Source organism: Pleurodeles waltl, chromosome 9 (assembly GCF_031143425.1).
Source record: "Pleurodeles waltl isolate 20211129_DDA chromosome 9, aPleWal1.hap1.20221129, whole genome shotgun sequence".
Taxonomy (NCBI): Eukaryota; Metazoa; Chordata; class Amphibia; order Caudata; family Salamandridae; genus Pleurodeles; species Pleurodeles waltl.
Window position 1 is genome coordinate 323,478,285 of NC_090448.1, and position 17,234 is coordinate 323,495,518.

Genomic DNA, 17,234 nt, shown 5'->3' on the forward strand with positions numbered 1-17,234 from the left:
GGGAGGCGGACGGTCTGTGTTCTGCTTGAGAGGAAGGATGAGGTCCAGGCTAGGGCTTTTTCCTGGATGCCGGCTTCTTGGAGGCGTGACAGTAGGGTGCGGTGGCAGACTGTGTCGAAGGCCGCGGAGAGGTCTAGGAGAATGAGGGCGGAGGTCTCGCCGCGGTCGAGTTGGCGTCTGATGTCATCTGTTGCAGCGATGAGGGCGGTCTCGGTGCTGTGGTTGCGTCTAAATCCGGTTTGTGAGGGGTCGAGGACGTTGTTGTCTTCGCTGTGGCGTGTCAGTTGAAGGTTGACGATCTTTTCTGCGACTTTAGCTGGGTGGGGGAGGAGGGAGATGGGTCGGAAGTTCTTGAGGTCCTTGGGGTCGGCTTTTGGTTTCTTGAGGAGGGCGTTGATGTCTGCGTGCTTCCAGCTTTCTGGGAAGGTGCCTGTTTCGAAGGAGGAGTTGATGATTTTGCAGAGTTGGGGCGCGATGATGGAGTCGGCTTTGTTGAAGATGTGGTGGGGGCAGGGGTCAGTCGGTGATCCGGAGTGGATGGAGTTCATGATTTTGCGTGTTGCGTCGTTGACGACGTTAGACCAGGCGATGATGGGGTTGGTGATGCTAGGGTAGGAGGTGGTGACGGAGGTGGGCGCGGTCGGGGTGTTAAAGCTTCTGTGGATGTCGGCGATCTTGCTTTGGAAAAAGGCGGCGAGGGAGTCGCAAAGTTCCTGAGAGGGTGGGATGTCGTTGACATTGGTGCTGGGGGTGGATAGTTCCTTCACGATGCGGAAGAGCTCTTTGCTGTCATGTGCGTTGTTGTCTAGGCGGTCTTTGAAGGAGGACCTCTTGGTGGTCCTGATGAGGTGGTGGTGTCGGCGGGTTGCGTCTTTGAGGACTGCGTGATTGTCCGGTGTGCGTTCTTGGAGCCATTTCTTTTCCAGTTTCCTGCAGGCGCGTTTGGAGGCCAGGAGTTCGTCGGTGAACCAGGAGGCTTTCTTGCTGGGGGGTTTCTTCAGTGGGGCGAGGATGTTGGCGCAGTTGTTGATCCATTTTCTGAAGTTACAGGCCGCGGTGTCTGGGTCGGTGGGCTCGTTTGGTGGGTTCTGGGAGAGGGTGCTGAGAAGTTGTTCTTTGGTGACTTTGCCCCAGTTGCGGCGGGGGAGTTGGCGGCTGTGGTGGTGTGCGGTGTTTTTGTTGTAGGTGAAGTGGACGCAGTGGTGGTCGGTCCAGTAGGGTTCGGTGGTGTAGTTGAAGGTAACGTGGTCACTGGTGGAGAAGACGGCGTCCAGTGTGTGTCCGGCGGCATGGGCTGGTGACGTGACGAGTTGTCTGAGGCCGAGGTTCGTGAGGTGGCTGATCAGTGTGGTGGAGTTGTGGTCGTTGTTGTTCTCAAGGTGAAAATTGAGGTCCCCGAGGAGGATGTAGTCCGTGGAGACGAGTGCGTAGGTGCTTGCGAGGTCAGCGATGGCGTCGCAGAATTGGGCTCGTGGTCCGGGGGGTCTGTAGACGAGCGTTCCTCTGAGGGTGGTGTTGGGGTCGGTGTCGATTCAGAAGTGTAGAAGCTCTGCGGTGTTGAAGTGGTCGTCGGTGTGGGTGGTGATCTTGAGGGAGGATTTGTGGACGATGGCGAGTCCTCCTCTGTGGCCGTTGATGCGGTCCCTGCGGGAGATCTTATATCCGTCTGGGATGGCGATGGCGATGCCTGGCGCGGATGAGTCGTTCCACCATGTCTCGGTCAGGAAGGCTACGTCCGGGGCGGTGCTGTCGAGCAGGTCCCAGAGTTCTACGGCGTGTTTGCGTGCGGAGCGGGTGTTGAGGAGTATGCAGCGGAGGTGGTTCGGACTGGTGGTCGTTGGCTTGGAGGTTCGGTCGCATGAGAAGTGCCAGTTGCGGCAGGTGAAAGGTCTGTGGGTGTGCTTCGGGGCGGCTTGGTAGCAGCGTTGGTTTCGGTCTTGGTCGTAGTTGAGTGCGTGGAGGCAGGCGGCGTCGTACCTGAGCCTGGGTGGTGTGCGGTGCGCGGTGCGAGGTCCAGGGGTCCTGGCGCTGGGCACGGGCCAGGCGCGGAAGGGCGCAGACGGGCTTGCCTCTGGTGCGCCATCGGCGCGGTCGCGCAGCAACCTGCATTAAGAGGGGGTGGAGGGAGGGAGGAGGAGCTGGGGGCAGGAGGGGGGTGGGGCCGAAGCGGCGACAAACGGGCGAGGGAGCGGCGAGTAGGGAGGGGGGGTGAAAAAAATAACGCTAGGTAGCTAGAGGGGCAGGGAGGTGGGAGGGCAGGGGGTGTAGGCTGGGAGAAAAGAGTCAGGGAAGCGGGCGGATGGTGCTGGATTGAGGGCGGGGGGGCCAGAGGAGGAGGGAGACGCACAAGGGGGAGAGCAAGAAGCGGCACAATACACAGGACAACAAGACTACTAGGCAACAGGTACAGACACTAGGACACAGGGCACAGATGGAACAACAGTGAACAACAGTGACAACGTGACCACAACACAATACAGCACAATACAACACAGAGAATACACAACAGGGAGAGACGGTGAGAAAACAGAGACAGAAACAAACATGACAGAGCAAACCTTACTGCCCACCACTGGGCCACCAGGGATGAGGCGCAGGCGGGGGCCTGCGGGTGGAGGAGGGCCTCGATCTCAGGCAGCAGCGGCAGTCAGGGACAGGGCACCTGCAGGGTGCGCTGCGCTGCGGGGGGAGCGTCCGGTCCTGACAACGAGGTCAGAGAACGCACCCTCGGATCGCAGCAACCTGCATTAAGAGGGGGTGGAGGGAGGGAGGAGGAGCTGGGGGCGGGAGGGGGGCAGGGCCAAAGCGGCGGCAAACGGGCGAGGGAGCGGCGAGTTACACCCGGTTCTGATTCCAGAGACCAGTACTCCCCCTATTGCTTTCTCCCAAAAAAGCTTCGACTTCCAGCACCAAAATGGTCAAATAGTCCCCATAGGTCTCTCAAACATGGGTGAAAGATGCTGTGGGGCAGAAAAGAGTAGCAGGATGTAGTCCTGTTGGAATATTTGGGGGACCCACTGGCCTAATGTTATGTTGATCACTCATGGAGAAAATGAGTGATGGCTCAGACAGGGCAAAACTGTTGAGGATATTGCCTTGCTGGTGTAGACAGACCAAGGGAGCACACAGTAGCTCTACTTTCTTTGAAGTGCTTGATAGCAGAGTTGGCCTTCTTGCCAGAAAGGAGGGACCCATCAAAAGGTATAGCCATGAACAATGATTGACTACTGCCTGAAAAGCCAGTGGATCCCATCATTGTGTGTCGCCGGGCCATCACGCTAATGCCACCTTCTCGGCCTAAACTCTTGGTCATGTAAAGGCCTGACCAAATGACCTATTTGGCTGCATACTGGAATCTTGAATGGTCTGTGCTAAGTTGGTGTGGAATTGGTCTCAAACTACCGGCAAGATCTCAGTGACCATTTCCCGTAACACATGATAGTACCTACTCCGCAAACAGGACTATTGAGCTGTTTCAGAAAGGCAGGGCCACCAGGGTTTTTCTGGTCCTCCCCCCTTGGAAAATCAACTGAAAATTTGGAAGTTAAATAACTTAATGCAAATTTGAAGACTGAACTATAAATTGCCTTGATAATTTGAAATGGGAACCAAGCCCCCAGAATAACTGGTACATTTGCATGATGTTGTCATTGATGGTTTCTGAGAGTGTGAGTCAAAAAGGAACAGGTCAACTGCAAACCATGAATAACATTTTTGTTTTCTTTAGGTTTACAGTAGAATTGGGAATCCTCATGAATTAAGGGAGAAGTTTCCTCATTATGCAAGAACATGCAATACCACGCATGAAATCCCAACAGGATCAAAAAGAAAGAAAAACAATATCCTCGAGAACACAAGAATAACCCTTTGCCAGAAAGGCTGACACTTTTGCTCATGCACAGAGCAATCGTGCAGAAGGATGTCCGCGATGTGCAGTCAGGTAAGACTTCTCATTGTCCCAGCAGTCATACGGTTCAAAATGTTTAGTGACATAAAAAATAATTAATATCTTGACTGAACAAGCTCACGTTAACATACTAACTGGGTAGCATGAAGTATCTAACTTAAGTCATAACCACTACCTTAGTACAGTGTGTGCGGACAACCAGGCCCTTCTAACTAAAGCAATCAACCTAGATGCTCAAGAAGTGGATAATGTTATCCATGCTAGTGGATCCACAACTTCATCCCATGGTTGTAAACATGGATTTTAGACACCAGAAGCCTTGGTCTTAGCTCAAAGTAAGCCTCTAGTATTGCTGTTTCTGATGGCAGAAACATGGTTACACCAACCCCTGTGTCACTTGCTCTGCCTAAGAGATTCTTTGGAGAAAATACCAAATATGGCATTTTTAGGAATCAGTGTAAGCTACGATTTTTGTGTAGACCTTCGAAGTTCCCTGGTGACATATTCAAGATAGCATTTGTTCTAGCCGTAGGGAAAAACACAGCCACTTGGTCCATCTTGTTAATATGACCCAATATTAACTAATTGTCCAGTATTCAAGAGGCCACAAGGAAATTATTTGCCAAGCATACCTATATGCAAGCTATGGACAAGTAATAATTACATGTAAAGCAAGGAAAACGACATTCACTAACTTACCAGTCCATGTGCAGTTGGCTGGTAACAAAGGCAAACTGGTCATAGGGAAAGAGAGTTTCTCTATTTTACAAGGGTCTTCACAATGACTGGATAGTTGCTTTGACTAAGCTGTAAATCCACCTGAGGAGTGAGCAGATTTTATCAATCTGGTAATAGAGCAAGACCACAAATGTACTGAACAGACAGGAGATCGAAGGCAAACTAATGCCAAATTTGTTATAGTCCAGCCACAGATAAAATAAAACTGAGAACTAACAAACTGAGGTCAGTGAACCAATGCAAATCGGACAGGCGCAAGGTCTTTTATCAAAAGGAAGAGAAAGATAAAAGAAGGAGGTTGAATCTGTCTATACTGCGTTTGCCCTGGGCATGTTTCCAAAGACTGCACACAAAGCCAAAGACCACTAAGTTTGCAACAGCAACCTGAGAAGGGTCTGAACATTCTGAAAAATAGATGGCCCAGTTCAAAGTGAGACCACCTTACCGGGGAGGCTTTAAAGCACGGTTCATATAGTCAAGTGAATGGAGCCAAAAAAAGTTGCAAGAATTTGTTGCTCTGGGAAGAAATTCAAATAGCTCCTCAAACGACTAGTTCTTATCCAAATGTTGTTCTGGGACCATAGGAGACTGCTTCAATGTAAGTTTACTAAAAACCTCTGGGCCTGATTTAGATATTGGTGGAAGGGTGAAGGATTTCTGGTCGGCCAATATCTAAATCCCAATTAAATCCTATGGGATTTGGATTTCGGAGGACGAGATACCCGTCACTGCTGTGACAGGGTATCCCATCCGCCAATATCTAAATAAGGCTCTCTGTGTCTCCCTGTGATTTGAAAAGAAACCAGAGCCAGTTAGGGCCATTAATAGTTCTGAGCTGTCCTCTGGGGAAATAACTGTTGGAACTGAACCATTACTCAGGACCGGTGACAATGGTCACACCGAAAGATCACATTCGATTCAATAGATATACCGTTATTCAGGACTATTTTAGGTATCCCATAGCTTAGTGTCCACAACCCACAATCGATAAGGAAAATTACCCTAGACTCCCTCCATTGCCAGGAAAACTGTTATTTAGAATCCACCAGTATTCAGTTACCATTATCATGCATCATCACAGATAGCTCAGGTGAAGATACTCCCTAACCAATTTGCAGAGGTGTTGATAAGATTCAGGTTAACGTCCTATCCCTATACAGAATATTTTGATTGCCTTATAGACCTTGTGCCTGGGGTCTTATTGCTATGTAGCTGAATTTATGCACCAACTGAGCAAGAAACACCATTTACGAACATAACTTGCGGAGTTATTTGTCAATGGCTTCATAAGAAATTCCTTGTCACTAGTATCATTCTCAGTATTCTTAATCGACAAGAATTGTGGAGAACTATACACCTGCATAGACTAATCAACACTTTATAAACTAACAGTTGGGAACACTGCACTATAACAAAACGCTGACAAGCATTGTAGTAAAGAGCCACCATACCGGACTGGAGATCAGGTGTGGTTGTCCACACAAGATTTACAGCTAACAGGACAATAAAACCTACAATCTAGTGGTCCTTTTGTGATGCATCACCAAATTAATAACGTGCTAGTACAACTGACTTTGACCCCAGAATTACAAGTTCACCCAGTTCATCACTTATCACTATTGAAACCCTATAGATCTGGACCACCCCCATCACCCAGCTTAATAGACGATAACGTTGAGTATAAGGTGAAAACTAGACAAAAAAACAATTCAAGGAAAAATATATTACCTAATTCCTAATCAACTCAGAAAGTCTATGGCCCTGAGGAAGGGTCCTGGGAAACTATAGATAATGTACATTCCCTGTATTTGGTTAGAACTTTACATGCTCGGCATCCTGAGAAGCCCAATCTTGTGAGATGAGACTATGGGTGGGGGCGGGCGGACGAAGGGCTGTCATGATTCGTCCCCGTATCATGATTTAGCCTGGATTAAAAAAAAAATGGCGGACAAAAACCCCAGTGTTCTTAAACTGGAAAACGCATAAACTTCTTTGCTTTCTTCTACATATCATTTAATGAATTATGCTTGGCTGAAAATTGAGGAACAAGAGGTCTATAGAAATTTCCAAAAATAAAATGGACTATCTTTGTGAGAACTAGGTGCTGACTGTTGCGTACCTGTAGGATAATTTTAGTGCCATATCTCCTCCACCTAGGGATTTCATCTACTATATGCAAACATGGGCTCCTCAAATGTGTGTTCACTATATAATATCTTCCAGTGCCTAATGATTATTACCTTTAGTATGTTAGGATAAAGTAGAGAATGTAGTGATACATGCGAGTCCTTTCTATTTTGTCTTATAATGTTTGTCAAGTAATGCCTCTCTATGCAATGGCTGCTTTTTTATCTTTGGATTTCAATGCTATATGACAGCCATTTTCTCTGAGTTTTCTGTCTAGATCTTCTGCCTAATCCAAATCAATTTCAAATACATTTTAGGACCTGCAAGACTCATGCAAAGAGCTAGTAAAAGTGAATCCCCACATTTTACTAAATTAGTGCTACTCAATAGAATACATTATAAAAAAAAATAAGAAATGACGTATAGATATATAATATATACTTTTAATTTTTAGTTGTTGATATAAGATGCTGCTGCACTCAAAGGGAGGGTAGATGGCATGAAATTTTAGCGTGAGCTGTCTACCACTGCAAGTTAAAAGACCAACAATTTAACAAATAAGTATGTTACCACATACGTGAAAAGACTGTAGTTAGATGACGTTGTGGTCCTGATGAATTTATGAGGGCAGTGTCTGGCTATAAAATATAGAGCAGAAACAAAGAAATTCCCATTACAAACTTGTATTCAACTCATGCAGTCTTCCTTATTTCCACAGGCTCATAACTGCTCTTAAAATTGAATATGAGAGCTCAGATGGGACAAGATGCCCTTGGCTAGAAGTGGACTAACTGTCGGTGATAGTGCATCATCCCTCATTAGAAGATAACCACTCTTCCAAAAGCTCTAGATAGCATGTATCATTCAATAAATCCAAAATGGGCAACAATTTTAGTATAAAATTAGTTGGACCGAAGTGCCTTTCTGCAGTCATAACAAGCGTCCAAATGACAACATGCAAATTGACTGCTTGAGCCACATGCAAGAATGAACCGGTCAGAACACTTCGCAAAGAAATTGTGTCCTCCATGGCTGATTTCAACTTTAACTAAAAAAATCAAATAAAATGTGTTTGCAACCATACCCAGAGCCTTCTGAAAAAACAAAAATCTAACATACAAGTAGAGCAACACTCTTTCGCTCATCACAACCACTACAACTGTGGCCGAGGGAATATCTGGGCACTCTTGGATCCAAACCCCAGCTGTACGATCATGCTTCTCTACACACTTTCCCTCAATATCCCATTTGTTAGAGATGCGCCTTCTTCAAGCTGAATTTTTCCCAAAGCGATGGTACGTGGGGGACACGTATTCCACAATGCTAATTCACAAAACATGGTGACAGATTTGCCACAGAAGACCTCTGACATTTTTGGCAGACCCAATGGCAGTATCATTGCCTTAACCATGAAATCAAGTGTGAATATACATATGAGATACTTAGAAGAGATTAATCAAAACATATTGTAGTGCATCCAATTCCTTGTGCTTCCAGAGTTTATATGAAGGTGGTTATGACAAGTCTTTTGCTGCAGAATCCACCTGAAGGTAGTCCATCACATGCTGAAGAAACAGGGCAGGAAAGGCCACCTAATCCCATGGCTAAACCTACTCTGTACTAATCCAATTTATCGGACTTCTACCAAAGCTGTTGACGCATTTCAGTCTGTACAGCGGGGGACGGGCCCTCTGAGTGAATCCTTGTGATAAACTAACCGACACACGGTTCGCGTGAGATTACCCCATATTAAAGTTAGCAACTCCCCACCTAGAATATCAGAACCCATGCTGTCAGCTTTGCAGGGACACTCTCACCCAGAGTATCATAACTAAACGTGTCAATACCATCTCATCAGGAGGTCAATCCTCCGACCAGTGGATCAGAATCCATGATGTCAGTACAGCATTTAAAGCTGATCAGTATTAGCATATGTATTCAGCTGTAGGCCATTAAAGTAACACAAGAAGCAATAAAAAAAAGATACATTGATATCATAAAACAGTAAAGCACATGTAAACTTTTGCATAAAAATGGTTCACTGCTGGCCTGATTGCAGAACAAATAATAAAGAACATTAACCATAGACAAAAATCTAAATGGTCTGTCATGCCTAAAAATAAGCTTCATGCATATCATAATGTAAGTAATGGCTTAAACTAAGAGCAATCACAGATCAAGTAAACAGTTGACAGTGAAAGATAATACTCCAATAAAATCCATTAATAAATATGTTAACCTGCAGAAATAGAGGGCCAGTTGTATGACATTTTGTTTTGAGACTTGCAATTTATTTGCAAATCGCAAATTGCAAGTCGCAAAACAAAATGTACAACAGTGTTAACCATAGTGTTTGGGAGTCCCTAATGGATCGCAAAAGACCCGCCTCATTAATATTCATGAGGCAGTTTGCAATTTGTGATCCATTTTGCAATGTCCGCACTTACAGGGATGGTGGTCTGCTGGAGTCAGTAGACCACCATGTCTGTGATTCCTTTTTAAATAAAGAATGTTTTGGGAAATGTAGCCCGTTTTCCTTAAAGGAAAACGGAATGCATTTCAAAAATAAAAATAAAAAGTTTTCTTTCATTTTTCAAAGCAGGTAGTGGTCCATGGGACCACTTCCTGCTTGGAAAAAACATTTTCGCTACCGTTCACAAAGGGGAAGGGGCCCCACGGGTATCCCTTCTCGTTTGCGAAGGGGTTAAAGTTGATGGTAATTGCGAATGTTTTGCGACCGCATTCTCGAATGCAAAACATTCTTACATCCCCCTGCGAGTCGCAATTAAGAAGGGACGCCCTTGGCATGCCCCTGCGTAATAGCAAATTGCATACACATTTTGCGAGTCAGTAGTAGGTTGGGGATGGTACATGCCAAAAGGCATTTTTACCAGTCCAGTAAAAGTCTTTGTACATCTGGCCCACAATTCATAAACCATTGAGCTAAGATATGACTACATAGACAAAACATAAGCTAGTAGATGGCGCCATTGGCTCACATATTGCAGCACTGGTGCACATGCAAGCCCTACAAGGTCCTGCAGGGCAACCAAAATAAAGTGCATGTGCTCAGTTTCACAGATGAGAGGTTGAGTTGCATCCTGATCAATCCCACTGTCATGTTTGCTAAAGCGCAGAACTCTATTATTATAGCGGAAGACCAAGACTCTTTCTAGTCACAGCCACTGCCAGCAGGAATCTGTTTGCACAAAAAAAGTTATTCTACTCGTGTCAGAGCTCAAGATTCAAAAAGCAAACAAAAATGCCAGAGCCCCAGACTCCAACAATAGAGTTTTTGCTATTTTATCTGTGATGAAGAATACAGTGGACAGCAAAACAAGATATGTTCTCTTGTCTCCACCGTACCAGCCCACATGGAACATGATCGCTTGTCAATCGCCTAGAGGATCATCTTGTTCAATCTGTGCGTGTAACTGTTCACTGCTTAAGTACCAATCCTAAATTTGATAAAAAAGCGTCTTGGCCACTGTGGAACAACCTCATCAAGATAAGGTTCAAACTAAGGGTAGGATTTTAGAGACAGGAACTTTTCAGTAAGGCTGTCACTATCAACTTTTTTGTATCTACTCACTTTTAATATGACCTCAAAATACTTTCTTCACAAAGGCCTTTCTTTGAGGAGTTAATGGCAGGGGGTTTGGGCTACAGGGCTTTTTAAACCCAGAGTAAAGAACTATTTTTTAATATGAGCTAGCCAAAGAACAGTTTTGTCCTTATCCAGAGGAATAAGTTCATAAAGGCCCTGGCTATATGATTTAAGCTCGGGCATGACCGTAGCCTGACCAAGTATACCAATTGTCTCAAATCGGCTAGATCGCCAATCGGCTTTAGACTTAAGTCAAAATACAGAGAGACGAGTGGCGTAGATTGGGGAATAGATAATAAGACCTTATAAAATGGTTTTCTCTAACTGTGATAGTACCCAAAGGACATGTGCCCCAAGCCTCGGCCCCATAAAGTGCAGTCAACTGGACTACGACCTTAAAGACCACTAATGGAGAGACTGCTCCACGATGACCCGATACCACCCCACCACCCTCCACGCCCTCAACCCCGGGCGCTCCAACACCTGCTTCCAAGCCCACCCCAAGCGCACCCATGGACCCTTCGCCTGTAACTCCTGCAAACGCATCTTCCACCACGCAACTACCACGACCACCAGCCCACACGCCATCAACCACCTCAAGTGCATCCTGGTCAACGTTCGCTCTGTCCTCAAGCACACCGTTGAACTCTGGGACCTCCTGGACTCCACAGCTTCGGACGTCGCCTTCATCACGGAAACCTGGATGAACGCCTCATCAGCTCCAGACATCGCCACTGCCATCCCCAAAGGCTACAAGATCTCCAGAAAAGACCGCACCAACCAAGTAGGAGGAGGCATCGCCATCGTCTTCAAAGACTCCATCAGCGTCACCACCTCCACCGAAGACACCCCTCTCGCCGCTGAACATCTGCATTTTCAAATTCGCACCGACCCCAGGACCACCCTCAGAGGATCCCTCGTCTACCGTCCCCCCAGACCACGTGCCCCTTTCAGCAACGCCATCGCCGACTTCATCTCCCCGCACGCCCTCGCCGGACTACATCCTCCTAGGCGACCTCAACTTCCATCTGGAACAGAACAACGACCCCAACACCACCGCCCTGCTCGACAACCTCGCCAACCTCGGCCTCAAGCAACTGGTGAACACCGCCACCCACATCGCCGGACACACGCTCGACCCTATCTTCTCCGCCAGCAAACACATCTTCTTCAGCCACACCTCCGCTCTACACTGGACCGACCACAGCTGTGTCCACTTCACATTCCGACGCGAGACCCGCCACCTCCGCACTCAACCCATCCCTCGTCGACAGTGGAACAAGATCCCCGAAGAGCAACTCCTCTCAGCACTCGCGCCAACCAACCCACCCTCACCACCGACCCCAACGACGCAGCCCTCAGCCTCACAAACTGGATCTCCAACTGCGCAGACAACCTTGCTCCCCTCAAACGCACGCACCGACAGACCAACACCAAAAAACCTCTCTGGTTCTCTGACACCCTCAAAGAATCAAAGAAAACTTGTTGCACCCTCGAGAAGGCCTGGCGCAAGGACCACACCGCTGACAACATGACCGCCCTCAAGAACGCTACCCGCGAACACCACCACCTGATCCGCGCTGCCAAAAGGGACTTTTTCACCGACAGACTAGACAAAAACAGCCACAACAGCAGAGAACTTTTCAGCATCGTCAAGGAGTTCTCCAACCCCAACGCCAACGCAAACGCCGTCACGCCCTCACAGGATTTGTGCGAATACCTCGCCACCTTCTTCCACCGCAAGATCAGCGACCTCCACGACAGCTTCGGACACCAGACCGAACCTAACATCACCGAACCCGCACCCCCGGCCTTCACCCTCAACAACTGGACCCACATCAACACTGAAGAAACCAAATCCATCATGAACTCTATCCACTCCGGCGCCCCTTCGGACCCCTGCCCTCACTTCATCTTTAATAAAGCCGACGACATCATCGCCCCACACCTCCAGGCCGTCATCAACTCTTCTTTTTCTTCTGCTACCTTCCCCGAATGCTGGAAACACGCCGAAGTCAACACCCTCCTAAAGAAACCTACGGCTGACCCGAGCGACCTGAAAAAATTCCGCCCCATCTCTCTCCAGCCTTTCCCTGCCAAGGTAATAGAGAAGACCGTCAACAAACAGCTGACCACCTTCCTGGAAAACAACAACCTGCTCGACCTTTCACAAACCAGATTCCGAACCAACCACAGCATGGAAACCGCCCTCATCTCAGTCACAGACGACATCAGAACCCTGATGGACAACGGTGAAACAGTCGCCCTCATCCTCCTCGACCTCTCGGCGGCCTTCGACACCGTCTGTCACCGCACCCTAATCACCCGCCTCCGCTCCACCGGGATCCAAGGCCAGGCCCTGGACTGGATCGCCTCCTTCCTCTCGAACCGCTCCCAAAGAGTTTACATCCCACCGTTTCGCTCAGACCCCACCGAGATCATCTGCGGCGTACCTCAAGGCTCATCGCTCAGCCCGACACTCTTCAATGTCTACATGAGCCCCCTCGCCAACATCGTACGCAAGCACGACATCATCATCACCTCCTACGCCGACGACACCCAACTTGTACTCTCCCTCACCAAGGACCCCGCCAGCACCAAGACCAACCTACAAGAGGGTATGAAGGACGTCGCAGATTGGATGAGGCTCAGCCGCCTAAAGCTGAACTCTGACAAAACAGAAGTCCTCATCCTCGGCAACACCCCGTCCGCCTGGGACGACTCCTGGTGGCCCACGGCCCTCGGCACCGCACCGACCCCCACAGACCACGCCTGCAACCTCGGCTTCATCTTGGATCCCCTTCTCACCATGACCAAGCAAGTCGCTGTGTCCTCCGCCTGCTTCCTCACCCTCCGCATGCTCCGCAAGATCTTCCGCTGGATCCCCGCCGACACTAGAAAAACCGTGACCCACGCCCTCGTCACGAGCCGCCTGGACTACGGCAACACCCTCTACGCTGGGACCACCACCAAACTCCAAAATCGCCTGCAACGCATTCAAAACGCCTTGGCCCGCCTCATCCTCGACGTACCCCGCAACAGCCACATCTCCGCACACCTGAGACACCTGCATTGGCTCCCAGTCAGCAAAAGGATCACCTTTCGACTTCTCACCCACGCACACAAAGCCCTCCACAACAAGGGACCGGAATACCTCAACCGACGCCTCAGCTTCTACGTCCCCACCCGCCTCCTCCGTTCCTCTGGCCTCGTGCTCGCTGCCGTCCCTCGCATCCGCTGCTCCACGGCGGGTGGGAGGTCTTTCTCCTTCCTGGCAGCCAAGACCCAGAACTCCCTCCCCACCAGCCTCAGGACCACCCAGGACCACTCCGCTTTCCGGAGACTCCTAAAAACCTGGCTTTTCGAGCAGCAGTAACCCCCACCTTTCCCCTAGCGCCTTGAGACCCGCACGGGTGAGTAGCGCGCTTTATAAATGTTAATGATTTGATTTGATTTGCTCTCTGGGTGGAATTCCTGTGCGTGCTTCTAATGGCAGCTGATTTGTGTAACAGAATTACCCTGGACTTTCTGTTGTTGGATGACCATGTTGTGGAGCTACTGAACCTTGTGCAGAGGTAAGTGTTTTACTTCCTTGAGTACCTCACATCCCAATGTTAGGCTTTCTGTGGAAGGTTCCATGCAGCCTTAGGGTCATAAATTTGGTTTTCTTTACATTAAGCTCGAGCATTCTATTACTACAGAACTCATGGAATTTGCTTAACAAGTTTTGGATCCCCAAGGGAGTTCTGGAGATAAGGAGCGTGTTGTTCGTGAACAACACGCCAGGGATGGGGGACACCACCAACATTAGGAACCTCATTAATACAATCATGGAGGTAATTAAACACATTGTTAATATAGAGGGAAATAGCGTTTGTGCAAGTATGCAGACCTGAGGCACCCCGTGTGACACTAATCCTCTCTGTTACTGCCCTGTCCTTACCCCAACGCAAGGCAAAGTTGTTCTCATGTAACCTTTCCAAGTTCCCTACCAGGTTTGGAGGTGCCTCCATTGACCTGAGAGTGTCCCAGAAACTAGATCTGGGAACCAGATCAAATGATCAAATGATGCAATGAAGCTGATCAGTACTCCAGCCAGAACGTAATGTGTCAGTACCATCTCCTCAGGATATCAATACCCCATCCAGATACCAAAATCCCAGGTGTCAGTACTCCATTTAAAGCTGATCATACCCCACCAAGAGTATCAGAACCCAATGAGTCAGTGCCCCCTGAACGAGTTATAAATACCTGACCTAGAGCATCAGAAACCACAGCATTAGTATCCCCTGGAAGGTGCATCAATAACTCGTCCAGAGTATCAAAGTTCTGGGGTCCCTATCCCTGTCACAGGGTAAAGATCACCTACCCTAGACTATCAGAACCCAGGTTTCAATAAAAACTCACTAGATAGAGAATCCAAACCTATAATGTCAATACCACTACCCGTGGAATTAGCACCTTACCTACAACTATTAGAACTCTTCGTAGTAATAACCAGTACAGAGTTTCATAAAGCACGGACGTTGACCGCGTATTTCTGTCAGTGGACCTGCCCCAGAGAGCGCAGGGTATCCTGCTTCCCATGCCCACCTGCATCCTTTCACGTTATTAGTACCCTTGTGCCCGTGCTCCCTCCCCTGCAGACAGCCGTATATCACCACCTGCAAAATCTAGGGCACAGGAAGATTATTCTGCACGCCCCTCCATCCGCAAACACACACCTTCTTATTCTAGCCACGAGGACGAAGCGCTAGCTCCCTGCCCCCTCCCCTCATGCTTCTCTCTAGCCCCGCCCACACTGGCTGTCAAATACAGGAAGAAGCTACCCGCCGCTGACCTTCTCCTCCGCTTCCTGGAGGGGCCTTCTCGAGTTTGGAGCTACTCGGGGGCGAGGGTCTCAGGCGCACCGTGCACCTCCTAAGTACTGCTGCGGCAGCGCCTGGCGCCGGACCGGGAGGGTGAAGGGGGTCGATGAAGCATACAGGAGCCGGCGCAGTGTCAGGAAGCAGTACCTCCTCTCAGAGCGCTTCCTTCCCACCTAATCTCTTATGCAGGCTCCCTCTCCCCCGCCCCCGCCCGCGCCCGCTTCCAACAAGGAAAGCACCCTTAGGTAGCTCTCATCTCAAAGGTCAGCGCCGCGGCACGACTGCATCATGGGGATTGTAGTTTTTCTGTTATGGTATTACGCAACATGCCTGGTCAGTGTTTGCGAGTCCAGTGGGAAAGAACTATTAACACGAGTTATATCGTCTGTTGGCCCTAATGTTAGGGTGACCAGACGTCCCGGATTTCACTTGCCAGTGTTGGTTTTCAGTGAACCGCTGTCCTTTCCACAAGCCCCCTAAAGTCTGAAATATTTTGAGAAAAGTGTCAGTTTCTGTGAGGCAACACAGGAGGAGCTGCTGCCAGCAGACAGACAAAGTGGGAAAGAGTGGGCAGGGGGTGAACGGTCGAAGCCCTGACATTGCTCAAAATAGTCTTGTAAATGTGTGTGTATGTGTATATATCCACACATACGCAAGATTTACATTAGAACCGTAGTTTATACATATATGCACACGCACACACACACATTTACTAGTCTGCAAAAAACTGGACAGCCCAGATGCAGAAGTAAGGCTAAAGGGTTTAGTCCTACTTTTATGTCTGACCTGTCCTAGTTCAAAATCTGGTCATCCTACTTATGTACAAATTGCGCCCAGAATTGAAACAAAGGAGCTGTAGTAGGTGTGTGTGTGCATATTTCATGTAAAATTCCTCACTTCCCTAAATGACTAACACCACTACAAAGAAACGCCTTTAACACATGGAACGATTTGAGAACACATGACTAAAACCAATACTCATGAGTGCTCTGAAGGGAAATATTGAAGTGCAGATATTCACTATTTAGACTACCTGTTTGCTCCTGAAAAGTACTGATACACTCCCATTAAATAAATTGCAGCAGTGCTGAAAAGTGTGGGAACTATCTCTTTTAGACTAAAGTGGTGCAGGTAATCAGTACTGGACAGGACCTGCCCTTTTAAAGAATTGATTAATCACTAAATTAACCACTAAGACACGGGTCAGAGTACTATTTGCCACAAAGTACTTCAACAGCTCATCAGGGATAGTAAGTGCTATAAATGCCAATTATATACTTTTCAGTTGTACTGTTTCCAAGCAAAAGCACTGAATCCTGCTTCAAGTTACAGTAATACTGTCAGCTTAGTCTTCTATTTCTCAGCAGCAATTTTGTCCTGACCAAAGCAACATTTTAAATTCCATTCTGAAAGAGACAAATAATTCTGGCACATGCGTAAATTGTTTCAATTTCCAAATACCAATGATTTGGAAATGCACTAAGTATATTTATAAATAATGTTTTCAATGTCACTGCAAAACAGATTAAAATTGGTGTACGTTGAAGTAAAGAAATAATTCAAGATATAGCTCAGGTTGAATCAGTGTTCAGTGTTGGATTTACCAAACATTTACTCCAGGTACCCATAAATTGCAGATCAGGGTGTGGCATCGGAAACAGGGTGGAGCCAAGAGGGGCAGAGTCATGACCCTCAGAGTCTTACAGTCAACTGATACATTAATTGTTTAAAGACTCTGCCACAAAGAAATTGGCGACATTACATTTGTTGTGGCTTATATAATGAGTCACGCAGAGACTGAATAAAAAAAATCTTATGGGGTTAAGGCATCTGCTGTACAGATTTTTGTGTGCCCAGAAATTTGAAGGGATAATAATAATGGTAAGATAACTTTGGTTGTTTATGCACTTGCTGGAGGGATCTGTTTTTTTGTATAGTCATAGTTTTGACTAATAAAGTAGATCAGCAAGTTAATGTGCCTGCTGCA

The 17,234-nt window shown here is 47.8% G+C and overlaps 1 protein-coding gene across 3 annotated transcripts in view; it reads right to left on the minus strand.

Annotated features, from left to right (window-relative positions):
• Window positions 1-15,462, minus strand: part of MON1A (MON1 homolog A, secretory trafficking associated) — a 129,252-nt gene extending 113,790 nt beyond the window's left edge. The window contains exon 1 of one of the 3 annotated variants that reach the window (XM_069206832.1): window positions 15,220-15,462. The gene's annotated coding sequence lies outside the window, so the exon portion shown is untranslated. Of the gene's footprint in view, window positions 1-15,103; window positions 15,172-15,219 lie in introns of those variants that run through there. The other 2 variants (XM_069206835.1, XM_069206833.1) reach the window with 2 other exon arrangements.
• Between the last annotated feature and the right edge of the window lie 1,772 nt (window positions 15,463-17,234).